The sequence below is a fragment of the Dasypus novemcinctus genome, chromosome 9 (assembly GCF_030445035.2).
Source record: "Dasypus novemcinctus isolate mDasNov1 chromosome 9, mDasNov1.1.hap2, whole genome shotgun sequence".
In the NCBI taxonomy this organism is placed as follows: domain Eukaryota; kingdom Metazoa; phylum Chordata; class Mammalia; order Cingulata; family Dasypodidae; genus Dasypus; species Dasypus novemcinctus.
The window spans coordinates 69963148-69976858 of NC_080681.1; the positions used below are offsets into that span (position 1 = coordinate 69963148).

A 13711-nucleotide genomic window follows, 5' to 3' on the forward strand; every position below is an offset into this window, starting at 1 on the left:
ACTCCATGTCACTGTGGCACTGGGCCTTAACCCTGCACTCCAAAATGTCTTATGATTTTAGGAGTCAGAAAGAAGCTGGTGTTTGTTGTAAATGGATGGATATTTTGAAAATCAGCCAAATACCAAATCCAAAGCAAGCAAACACACACCCCTTCCTAATTGTGCTGGATGGGGGTGTGGAGGCAGTAAAACTGTGCTGTGGTATTTAATGTGCTGCTTGCCAAAAGCCACAGGCTTTGTCATTTATTTTAAATCATCCTCTCTAAACTCACCTCACAGTTAAGATTGCCAAAACCCTTAAGTTCTAATGATCTGCTTGCCTTTTCTCACACCCTTATAAAAAATACTGCAGTGTTTGATCTCGTACCAATGATTACCTTTGGGGAAATTTGGAAATGAAGCTACTCAGTATTTTGTAACCAGAAGGGAAAGGGGAAATACATAATTCCAACAGTGTTGCCTACCCAAAATATTTCATCTAAATTGTTGTGGAATCTCTTTTCTTCTAGAGAAAGTATAAAGGAAAAAGAATAAGTAGTATCCCCAAATCCTACCTGTAGTGATTTGAAGTTGTATGTACTTCAGAAAAACATGTTCTTAAATTTAATATATTCCTATTGATGTGAACTCATTATAAGTAGGAACTTTTGATGAACCTATTTCAGTTAAGAAGGTGTGCTCCACCCTCTATCAGGATGGATTGTAATCTTATTACTGGAGTTCTTTATAAGAGGAGTAAAATTCAGGCATGAGAGAAAGCCACAGGAAGCAAGAGTCTGGACATCAGTGGAAACCAAAGAGAAGGGAGAGACCAGGAGATGCAGTAATGTGTCTTGCCATGTGACAGAAAAGCCAAGGACTGCAAGCAGTCAACCTCAGAACTCCTCTCTTTGGGAAGAAAGCATCTTTGATGATACCTTGATTGGACTTTTTTTATCCTCAATACCTGACCCATTTCATGGTATTTGCTCAAGCAGCCCATGCAGCTAAACACACACCATAATTCTATCATCCTGAGGCAAACACTATTGCACTTTTATCATTGCCATCATTTTATTTTTGTTTTGAATATATTCAGACTTGCTGGTTATCTTTTAAAAATCATTTTGCCACATACATTTTTTCAAGTATTTAAAACACAAAATTAATGAATTGCATTTTATTCTTACAACTGCCTTGTGCATTAGGATCCCTATTTTATAGATGATTAAACTGGGCTCTAAAGAGGTTAGAAGACCTACCTAATGTCACATAGCTAATAAAAGAATGAGGCTGGAATAAGAACACAGGTTCCCTGGTTTAAGTTCTTCTCATTGACACATAGCTACAAAATTTTGTTGCTTGAGTTGTTTGTAAGGTTAAATAGCCTAAATTTCAAGTGACATGTTAATGGATAATGGGGCCTGAACAGATTAGTATCTAAGGGTGCTGCAATCCAGTAATAAAGCTCTGGCTTCCTTGACATGTGCCAACTTTATTCCAGAATAGTATTCTAGCTTTGTTACAAAACTGATTTATCTTGCTCAGACCCCAAATTTTCTCTAAGTGAGTTGCTGAAATGTTACCACTGGTGAATTCTGATGCAAATGGAATATAAGACTCATCATCTTGAAAATAGGTAGAAAATAGCTAGTAGGCATTAGGAAGAAAACTAAAATGACTTTGCTTTATGAGCTGTAATTTTTTCAATTGTTACTTCAGATTTTGTTGATAGTTTATTCAATCTACTAATATTGGTTGGCCTGTTTTTGACATTTTGTGCTTTGTTGTCATTGTTTGCTAAATACTTCTTTTCTTTGAATTATTGCAAAATCAAAAATAGATTTTGAACCATTAATACGATTTATATATTTATTTTTTTATAGTAAAAGTACTCTAGACCAAAAGAGAAAGCCCTGTACCAAGTTCCAGTCAAGTTAACACTTTTGCAGATGAATTATGATTCCACCAGAGCTGAATTCGATGATGGGAAATTGAGAAACCACCCTGCCATATAATATTATCATGTATATATTTTTTAGAAAAAAAGTTAATTACTTATTTCCTACTTGAAATGTCATATGGGTACTCATCATCACTCATTAGAATGGTTGAAAACTACTGATGAGACCATTAGCACATCCACACCCTTTTCCTGTTCTGGCTCAACATTTATCCATTGAAGTTCCCAGGTGTAGCTAAAAATATGTATTTCCTCATTCATCACCTAGTTTGTGTCTACTGGAGAAGATTGCATCTCAACAACAAACTCCCCTTTGTACAGGATACGCTTAGAAAGGGATATAAAGATACTTTACCTTCTTGCTTCCTTTCCATTAGGAGTACATAAACTAAGTTACATATTGCCCTAGAACAGGGGTTCTTAAGAAGGAGTTCCTGAGCTTGAATTGAAATTTAAAAATCATAATTCTTGTGGGGACATGTTGGCATAGGTATGAAATATTTATTAAATAATATACAGTATAGTGTGGACTCAGTAAGGGGTCCGTGGTTTTCACTTGACTGGCAAAGGGTTCATGGAACAAAAAAGGTTAAGAATCCCTGCCCTAGAATCATAAGTTAATTCAAATTATGTTCCAGATAAAAAAAATCAAACTTGTATCTAAGGTTATAATCATTTTCTCTCACTTTTTAAAAGTTGACTCAACTCATTTCTATAGCCATGTATCATGCATATATATTCATATTTTAAAATCACATATATAAATTTAAAACAAAGCTTGTTTATGTCACTGAAAAGTCAGAGAATATTCACTGGGTTAGCAAAAGGTAACAAAGCCACTCAGTTAACAGAAGGTTTTGTATTATGCTGCTTTGGTTAATGCCCCTATTGGGAGACAATGAATGGTTAAAGTGGATTTTATGTCAAAACTATCATGGCACCTAAATATATCAGTTATGTGACTTAGGACAAGGTATACAAATTCTTTGCACTTTGGGCTCCTCTTCTACAAGGTGGATACATTAATGATACCTATTTTATAGAGGAATAGTGAGGATTAATGAGATAATATACATATAATGGGGCTTATAGTTAGGAGAAGTATACATTACAAATACATAATAAAAGCAAAAAAGCATCACAAAAGTCAGGCATTATTCACCAATGCTTCTTGGCTTTAAGGGTAAGAACCACAAGTATCCATCTTGCTAAAGTTATCAAAAATGTTCTGGGTTAGGGAGTTCTGGGAAAAAGACATCAGAGTAGGCAAGCAGGGTTCAATTCTCACAAAAACAATGGAGAAAGGGCTGTAAGCTGTATGTGGGACCTGTTTTGGGGGTTAGCAGACAAGGGCAGTGCTACACAACTCCAAGGAGAGCAATGGACAGAAAAACGAAGAACCCAAAACAACAAACGTCAATTACCAACCCCCTGTGGCAGCCAGAAGGGCACCCACCCCCCACCCCAAGCTGGGATAAAACTCCTGGCTCACTGCAGCCAATTAAGAGGAAACATATGTCTTCTTCTCTGTCAGCTCCTAGAAGGGAAAGTGAGGGAGAGTTGGGGGCCTACTGGTGAATTTGGTCAGTACAGCCTCCTTTGAATCTAGGCTCTGACCAGACCAAAATACAGGAAAGTGAAGGTTGAAGGAACCATTTTCATGGAAAGGTACACTGACAAATGTCATCTACTGGCTGCTCTGGAAATTGCATGGACAAAAACTGCTTTTGGGATTGTCTTAACTCAAACTCCCAGGAGAAAATCTGTACCCCATTAGTAAGTCCCAGGCCTGATTTTGATAATTTAAGCTGGAAATATTAAAGACTTAGGATAAGCTGAACCACATATCAACTAAGAGCTGTGAATAAAAAAACAATAATCAAGAGACAGAATCTGGCTATCAGAGTAAATTCACAAACATATTCAGATACCTAGACATCAGCAAAAAATTACAGGCCATACTAGGAACACAGAGATGACCCAATCAAAGAAACAAACTAAATATCCTGAAGAGATACAGGATTTCAGACAATTAATTAATGATAATCACACAAATCTTGTAAATCAGTTCAAAGAATTGAAAGAGACTATGAACTAAAGAGGTAAATGATATGAAGAAGACAATGAAGAAGAACAACCTGAAATCCTGTAAAGAAAAGTAACAGAGCTTATGGGAATGAAAGACATGATGGATGAGATGAACACACTGAATGGCTTGAAGACAGAATTAGTGATTTTGAAGACAAAACGTCTGAAGTGGAAAAGGCAGGAAAACAGAAAGAGAAAAGAATGGAAAAAAATGGAACAGGCTCTAAGGGAACTGAATGACAATGCAAAGGGCACAAACATACACACTGTTAATGTCCAAAAGGAGTAGAAAATGGAAAAGGGACAGAAGGAACATTTAAGGAAATAATGAGTGAAAACTTCCCAACCCTTATGAAAGAAATAAATATTAATATCCAAGAAGGACAATGCACCTCAAACAAAATAAATCTGAATAGACCTATACTGAGATACCTAATATTCAGAATGACAAATATCAGAGATGCAGAAAGGATCTAAACACAGCAAGAAAAAGCAAAACATCATATACAAAGGAACCTTGATAAGATTATGTGCCAACCTCTCATCAGAAACCATGGAGGAGAGAAGAGTGTGGTATGATGCATTTAAATTACTGAAAGAGAAAAATTCTGTATCCATTAAAGCTGTCCTTCAAAAATGAGTGTGACACTTACCTGGCAGGGGAGATACCATGATCACAAAGTGGTTTTCCCAGGATGAGGCTTATCCATTGCACTCCAGATGTACTGACCCCTGCAATTTCCCCAAATGTGGGAAATTCACCTGCATAATTTGTGTTAGTGGGGAACTGTATTCTCATTATCTCCTTAAAAAAATGAGGGTGAGTTCAAAGTCTTCACAGACAAACAAAAAATGACAGAATATGTTACAAAAAGGCAAGAATTATAAGAGATACTAAAGGGAGTTCTTCAGCCTGAAAAGAAAAAACAAGGGCAAGAGACTGGAGAAGAGTATAGAAATTAAGATTATTAGGAAAGGAAAAGTAAAGAGTAAAAAGACAGACAATGGTAAGATATGATTATAGAAAGCCAAAGGACAAAATGGATTAAGTAAGTAATGCTTTTACAGTGATAACATTGAAGGTTAATGCCTTGAGCTCCCAAATCAAAAGACTGATGTAATGGACCAAAAAATGAGCCATCTATAAGCTGCCTACAAGATACTTACCTCATATATACAGACACAACCAGGTTGAAAGTGAAATGTTGGCTAAGGATATTCAATACATATAGCAACCAAAAAGAGCTAGAGTAAATACTAATATTGGACAAATTAGTCTTTAAATTCAAAACTGTTAGAAGGGATGAAGAAGGTCAGTATATATTAATAAAAGGTGCAATTCACCAAGAAGAAATTACTAAGTATTTATGCACCAACTCTGGTTCCCAAGATACATGAGGCACACATGGGCAAAACTGAAGAGAAAAATAGATATCACTACAATAATAGTTGGAGACTTCAGTATATCACTCTCAGTTCTGGACAGAAAATCTGAACAGAAAATAAATAAAGAAACAGAGAGCTTGAATAATATGATAAATAAACTACACCTAACAGACATCTATAGAACAATGCACCCCAAAATAGCAGGATACACATTCTTTTCAAGCGCTTTTAAATCCTTCTGCAAGATAGACCATATGTTGGTTCACAAGACAAGACTCAATAAATTAAATAAGATTGAAATTATGCAGAACACTTTCTCTGATTATAACAGAATGAAGCTAGAAATCATTACTGGATGGAAATAGGGAAAATTCATATGGAGATTAAGCAATATACTCTCTTAAATAACCAGTAGAAGAAATTGCAAGAGAATTCAGCAAATTCTTGAGATGAAAGAAAATGAGAACAAAATATATCACAACCTATGGACACCACAAATGCATTGCTCAGAGGGAAATTTAGAGCTCTTAATGCTTACATTAAAAAGGAAGAAAGAGATAAAATTGAAGATCTTACTGTAAACCTGGAGAAACTAGAAAAAGAGCAGCAAATAATCCAAAACCAAGCAAAAGGAAAGAAATAGTAAAGATCAGAGCAGAAATAAATGAAATAGAAAGCAGAAAAACAATAGAGTGAATCTACAAAACCAAAAGTTGCTTCTCTGTGAAGATCAACAAAAAGGACAAATCTTTAACTAGACTAAAAAAGGAAAAAAAGAGAAAATGTAAATAAAATCTGATATGAGAAGGAGGATATTACCACTGACCCACAGAAATGAGAGATTATAAGAGTATAATATGAACAACTCTATGCCATAAAACTAGACAATGTAGATGAGATGGACAAATTCCTAGAAACACACAAACTGCCTACATTGACCACAGAAGAAATAGACCTCAACAAACAAATCACAAGTGAAAAGATTGAAATAGTCTTATCAAAAATCTCCCAAAGGTAAAAAACCCAGGAACAGATGGCTTTACAGGTGAATTCTACCAGCTATTCAAAAATTATCTAATACAAATCTTGCTCAAGCTCTTCCAAAATTTAAACAGGAAAGAATGCTACCAAACTCATTCTATCACCAATATTCCAAAAGCAGATAAGATAAATGAAAAAAGAAAATTACAGAGCAATAGCCCTAATGAATGCAGAATGCAAATCCAAAAATCCTCAACACAATATCTGCAAACCTAATCCAAAAGCACATTAAAATAATTATATAACACCATCAAGGGGGTTTTATCTCCAGGTATGCAAGGGTACTTTTAACATGTTAAGGTGTCAAATCTATCCAAACTGATTTACAGGTTCAGTGTATCACAATAATATCCAAACATTCTTTTTTGCAGAAATGGAAAAGCCAATTATCAAATTTATTTAGAAAGATAAGGGGCCCTCACTAGCTGAGAATGTCTTACAAAAGAACATAGTTGGAGAACATTCACTTCCTGACTTTAAAGAATATTTCTTATCAACAGTGGTAAAAATAGCATAGGACTGGCATAAAAACAGACAGATTGACCAATGGAACCAAACTGAGAATTCAGAAGTAGACCCTCACATTTATAGTCAAGTCATTTATTGACAATGCTGTCAGCCCACCCACCTGGGGCAGAGCAGTTTATTCAACAAATGGCACTGGGATAACTAGCTACCCATATCCAAAAGAAAAAAAAAAGACCCCTATCTCATACCTTATACAAAAAATTAACTCAAAATGGATGAAAGACCTACATATAAAAGTGACAACAATAGAACTCTGGAAGAAAATGTAGGAAAATATCATCAAGATCTTGTGGTAGGCAGTAGATTCTTACACCTTATATCCAAAACATGAGCAACAAAAGAAAAATTAGATAAATGTGATCTCCTCAAAAGTATACACTTTTGTACACCAAAGGACTTCGTCAAAAGGGTGAAAAGGCAGCCAATTCAATGGGAGAAAATATTTGGAAATCACTAATCTGACAAGGACTTAATATCCATGACATATAAAAAGATCATATAACTCTATAATAAAAAGAAAGTGTCAGATTAAAAAATGGGCAAAAGATTTGAAAAGACAATTGTTCAAGGAAAAAATACAAATGTTAAAAAAAACACATGGAAAATTTTTCAACACTACAATGAGGGAAACGGACTTTGGCCCAGTGGTTAGGGCGTCCGTCTACCACATGGGAGGCCCGCGGTTCAAGCCCGGGGCCTCCTTGACCCGTGTGGAGCTGGCCCATGCGCAGTGCTGATGCGCGCAAGGAGTGCCGCACCACGCAGGGTGTCCCCCGCGTAGGGGAGCCCCACGTGCAAGGAGTGCACCCATAAGGAGAGCCGCCCAGTGCGAAGGAGGGAGCAGCCTGCCCAGGAATGGCGCCGCCCACACTTCCTGTGCCGCTGACGACAACAGAAGCGGACAAAGAAACAAGAAACAAGACGCAGCAAAAAGACACAGAAAACAGACAACCGGGGGAGGGGAGGGGAATTAAATAAATAAAAATAAATCTTTAAAAAAAAAAAAAAAGACTACAATGAGATATTACCTTACACCTATTCGAATGGCCACTATTAAAAAGCCAAAAATTTCAAGTGTTGGGAGGATATGGGCGATAGGAATGGTTATTCATTGTTGGTGGGAGTGTAGAATGGTACAGCCACTGTGGTATACTGTTTGGCAGTTCCTAAGGAAGTTGAGTATTGACTTAACATGTCATCCAGCAATCCCATTTCTAGGGATATAGCCAGAAGAACTGGGGGCAGTGACACGAACTGACATATGCACAGAGATGTTCATAGGAACATTATTCATAATTGCCAAAAGTTGGAAATAATCCAGGTGTCTATCAATTGATGAATGGGTAAACAAATTGTGGTGTATATACACAATGGGATATAATGCATGGGTAAGAAGAAATGAAGTTGTGAAGCATATGACAATATGAATGAACCTGGAGGATAATATGTTGAGTGAAGCAAGCCAGACGCAAAAGGACAAATACTATATGATTGCATTACTATGAACTAAATGTATTGTGTAAACTCATGGACTTAATAATTAGAGTATTGAAAATAGAATCAGGGTAGAAAATGGAAAGCTGAGAGTTAATCTGTGCAAAACCGGTAAAAAGTTTGCTTGTAAATCTTTGGAAATGAATAGATATGGTGAAAACACCTCATAGTGTTTGTAACTAGCAGAGCTATTACATAGCTATGACAGTGGTTGAGAGGGTAGTCTAAAGTCATGTATAATACTAAAAGAAAAGCTAAAAAAGTATAACATGGGATTGTGTAATATAGTGAAACCTCTTATAAAATATGAATATGGATGATATTGCATATATAAGATGGTTTTTACATAATATAAATACAAATAATCTATACAGATAGAAACAGAATAGCAGTATGTACTACAAGGGAAGCATGGAGAGATTAAGAGGTGATGAGATTTTTTGTTTGCTTTTTGTTTATTGTTGGAATAATGAAAATGCTCTAAAAGTGAGTGAAGTAATGAATGCACAACTATGTGATTATACTGAAAACCAGTTATTGTACACTTTGGGTGGATTTATGTTCTTTAGTATTTATCAATAAAATTGCTTTGTTAAAAAAAGTCCTTGGTTAAGATAATTCCTGGAGTACAGTTAGAAGTTATACATCAAATATTTTATATTTCACAGCATAAAAGGCATGATTAACTCACACCTTCTCATTTTACTTCCCAAAATGAATACTCTCAATTCTTTAATCTTCATTCATTTAAGACTTTCTCAGGAGGATATAAAGAAACCATATTCTTTATAGAGGTATAGCTCATCTGATAACATTTTCTTAACAGCAAGCATATCTCATTGATGGGACCTGACCATACTGAATTATTCATCACCAGAACTTAACACTGTTTACTTATCTAGAAATCCAACTCTTGTTTTGCACATGTGATTCAACCCATTTGTATAATTTAGAGATGATGGTGTTATTTATTCTTCCAAAATTACCTGAAGACCATACCATTCCTTATTGCTTGCAAATATATTTACTTTTTACCTTGATTATTTTCATCTATTTTTCTTTCCTCCTGTGAGTAATAAACTGAGGGGAAAGAAGACAGTTTCAGTTGTCATCTTTTACTGAGTAATCCCAAGCATGTGATGCTGTCTGTTGCCAGCGGAATTCTCACTATCTTTAATTCATTTATTCACCAAGTATTTATTGAATCTTCAGTCAGAAAAAATAAGACAATGAAGGAAAAAATGTAGTCCCTGTTCTTGTGGAACATACGATAAACACTATACATATCTAACTTTGGGTTTAGGAGATTACTAGTCTAATCACACTACCAGGTATAAGATGGGAGGGTATTTGGAATCAGCATTTAAACTTGAGTAAAGTTCATCCTCCTAACCATATGGGCAGACTCTGAAGGATTTGATGAGCTCTAGTGAGTTTCATGCAGAATCTGAGGGTTTCCAGTCATGTGAGGGAGAAAGAGCATAATTTCTTCCTATTCTCTAACCTTGGACAATCACTACATCACACATTTTGTCTGAAGTGTAAAATGTGTGAATATTAAATGATTGAATACATATACAGTACTCAGAACAGTGAATGGCATTTAACAAGCATTAAAAAACGTGATCCAGTGTTGTGTTATTGTTGCAATAAGGAGCCTTTTTGAGAAATGAATATTTTAGATTTGGGGTTCAGGTATGCAGTTAGCATGCAAGAATTCTGTCTGGCTGCATAGCTTAGCTAAAGGACAAGCAGAATACTGGTGAGAAAGTGTGAGAGCCTAAATTGAGGCACCTTGGAAGAATGGAGAAGGTAAGTGCTAGGAAGGTAAGTGCTAGTAAGTGCTAGGAAGGTAAGTGCTAGTAAGTGCTGTGAGAAAAAGTGCATGTCCCAGAGTTGTTAAGAAAGACTTCCCAGAAGAGTCACATGGACATTGAGTTTCAGAGAATAAAGAAGATGAAGAAAAGAAGGGAGATTTTTTGGTATTAGAGAAAAGGGTAAAGTGTTCAGAGATCAGCAAATAATTTAATCTAGCTGAGGTATAGGGTCCATTTCGGGTAGTGGGGAAAAAATATCCTAGAGAGGAAAATAGAGGCCCTATCTAGAAGACTTATATGACAATTAGTCAGGAGAAGCAAATAGTGATAACAATAAAATAATGCCAATGGATTGATCCATTAGAAGTTTACTTTGATCATGTAACAATTTAATGCAGATATTCTATGGGTGATTGTCCATGCAATAATCCAGGAACACAGCATCCTGCAATCCTGCTGCTTCATCATCTCCCAGTGATCTGAAAGTATTGGAGTACTCTCCTGAATCCTTTGCATATGGGCAACAGACACAGAGAAGGAGAGAGTAGGAGGATTACGTGGTGATCATTACTTCACCACACCTTCCACGGGCAAGAAATCAGTTGCATGGCTTCATCAAAGTTCATTGGAGGTTGGAGGATGTAGTATACTGTGTGGTTTTAAGGACAGGACACGTGTTCTGATAAGCACATAGTTTCTGCTACAACAATATATTTTTAGCTAGAAAATGACGGGGACATTGAAAAGTTTATTGGTTAGGAGCAGAGATTTTAGAATCAGACAGACCTAGTCTTCATTCCTGTTTCTGCCATTTACCAAACCTCAAGTAATTTACTCAGCATCTTTGACCTTCATTTTTCACATCTATAAAGTTGAAAAAGTGATATTACCCACCTCATTAATCTCTAGTATAAAGCTGAGTTAATAATAGTTATCTGTTTATGAATGGCATTCTATGTTCTATGTCCTAAGATGGTCTAAGTATATATTATTTCACCACATAGTCTCAAAATCCCATATATTCAATAACATGGAAACTCAAACATAGAGCAATAAAGTATTTCTAGGAGAGGGATAGAAAGTAAGGATTTATAAAGAGACAATTTTGGTTCTGGCACATGAAGTTAGAGTGTAAGTGGCTATACCTGTAGAGGCAGAAGGACCCTCTAGGCAGATAGAAAAGCACATGCATATTCATTCATTCATTGATCCATTAATCCATTCATCCATTCATTTGTCAAACATTTGTTGAATATCAACTGTGTGTCAGATATGGTCCTAGATCCTAGAAATTCAGCAATGAACACAATAAAAATACTTGCAAACATGATGGAGTTTAGAAGCTAGTCGAGGAGACAAAAATATAAGTAAATACATATGTAATATAAACCATCAAGTGCTGTTAAGAAAAATACCTGAATTATCTGGATTTATATGTATTGATATAGAGGACTGTCAATGATAATTTTTAGAGTTAAAAGGCAAGTTACAGAGTTACATGAATAATGTAATCACATTTTAAAATAAAATTCTATAACTGTGAAAACATATATGTTTGTATGAGCATAGCAGAAATTGTCAAGGGATGCATACCAAAAAGTTAACATTAGCCATCTCAGGGGGCTGAGGAGCAGGGGGATTTTAATTATTTCTATATTACCCTCAAGTAATTTTAAAAGCTAGTGAAATAAATCCAATCATTAAAATACACCTATGATATGTAAGCCTATTGAAACTACTTTGTGGGATGTACACCAATGAGGAGAAAACCCACTTCTAAATGAGAAAAACAAGAAAGCAAAGGACTGTTGTCCCATTTATCTTCTTAATTCAGGTGTCATGTTCAGAGCCGACTTGACCACTTAGCCTATGCCCTATGAACAAGTATCTGATGATGAACACACAGTAAGATTAAAATCATGGTAGTCCTAGATCAGTTCTTAGAATCACATTCAAAGTAGGATATGTTGCCACTATGTTCATAACGACATTCAATAAATAGTAATTTTTTTCAACAAATATGATCTGGAAGAACAATGTACAGCCTAATTGTCCCTTGGGACTTAATTCATACTTTTTTCAGACCATCTATCTGTCCTTAGTTTCAGGAAATTACTCTGTACACAAAAATTAAAAGTTAATCAAGAGAATATCTAGTTGACCAAGAAAGTGATATAAGACATACCTGGGTGTTGTTCCCCACAGTATCTTTGAACAACTAGCAAAAACTGCTAGAGCTACCTACTTCAAAACCCTGGAATATTTAAATCATTGCACTAACTGAGCAAGTACTGAATCAAGGAAGTATGCTTTGGAAAAGGTAGGAAAACCTTGTGGCTTTCCTGGCCTCTTGCCCACACCTAACTGGCAGGTGTCAAGCTAGGAGCAAGCACAAGCCCAGGACAAGGCCCAGGCTTCAGAAGGACTGAGAGGATCCTGCACTTCGCATTTGCTTCTGGTTAATCTTCTTATTAGGAGAGACAAAATCTGAAGGAGAGCACTAGCCAAAGCAGAGCAAAACTGCAAAGACTCTGAAAGACACTTTTTGTATTGGTATCTTTGTTTTGTTAACTCAAGACACTCAAGGATATCTCTGACATATCACTAGATGAAAAATAAACTTAAGGAATAGGCAGGACTTAAATCCAAGAATTACAACTTTAAAATATTTTTTAAAATTTAAAGTGCTGAAGAAAAACAATGACCAAACACCACTCTAAGATCTGTTGTCTTGTATGTACAGTGGCATTTTCTTCCATATCATCCACAAGTGATTTATTTTTTTTCACATAATCTTCAAAGAAACTTTAGTATACAGAAAAGTCATAAGGAGAAAATAGGGGATTCCCATATACCCAACTCCCATCCCCATTCCTTCCTCCCCTATTAATAACATTTTATATGAAGAAGGGACATTTATTACAATTTGTATACAAATATCGAAGCATTGCTACTAACCATGGTCAATGGTTTACATTATGATTTACATTTTGGATGGTACACTTTTATAGGTTTTGATGAAATTTGAAGTGGCCTGTTTCCATTAGAATTGTTCAATTCTAATGCCCTAAAAATGCCCTATGTTCCATCTATTCTATTCTCTAATAGTACAGCAAGTACTATATAGTACACCTGAGCGCAAGGGCAGTGCCTAACTGAAGGAAGATAGACCATTATGCCAAGCATTTGATACTGATGATTATACTTATGAAGGCTTTATTGTGAAATTGAAACTTAGCCTAGTATTATATAATACCTAAGAGTTCCTGAAAGCCTCCTTGTTGCTCAAATATGGCCTCTCTCTAAGCCAAACTCAGCATATAAATGTACTACTTTCCCCCTGATGTGGGATATGATCCCCGGGGATGACCCTCCGTGGCACTGAGAGATTATTACCAAGTGCCAACTAGCAATG

The 13711-nt window shown here is 35.8% G+C and overlaps 1 non-coding gene across 1 annotated transcript; it reads left to right on the forward strand.

Moving 5' to 3' along the window:
- Positions 1 to 4675: 4675 nt before the first annotated feature.
- Positions 4676 to 4838, forward strand: LOC111761944 (U1 spliceosomal RNA). The gene has a single exon (XR_002795169.1). It is a non-coding gene; the product is annotated as a U1 spliceosomal RNA (small nuclear RNA).
- Positions 4839 to 13711: the final 8873 nt, after the last annotated feature.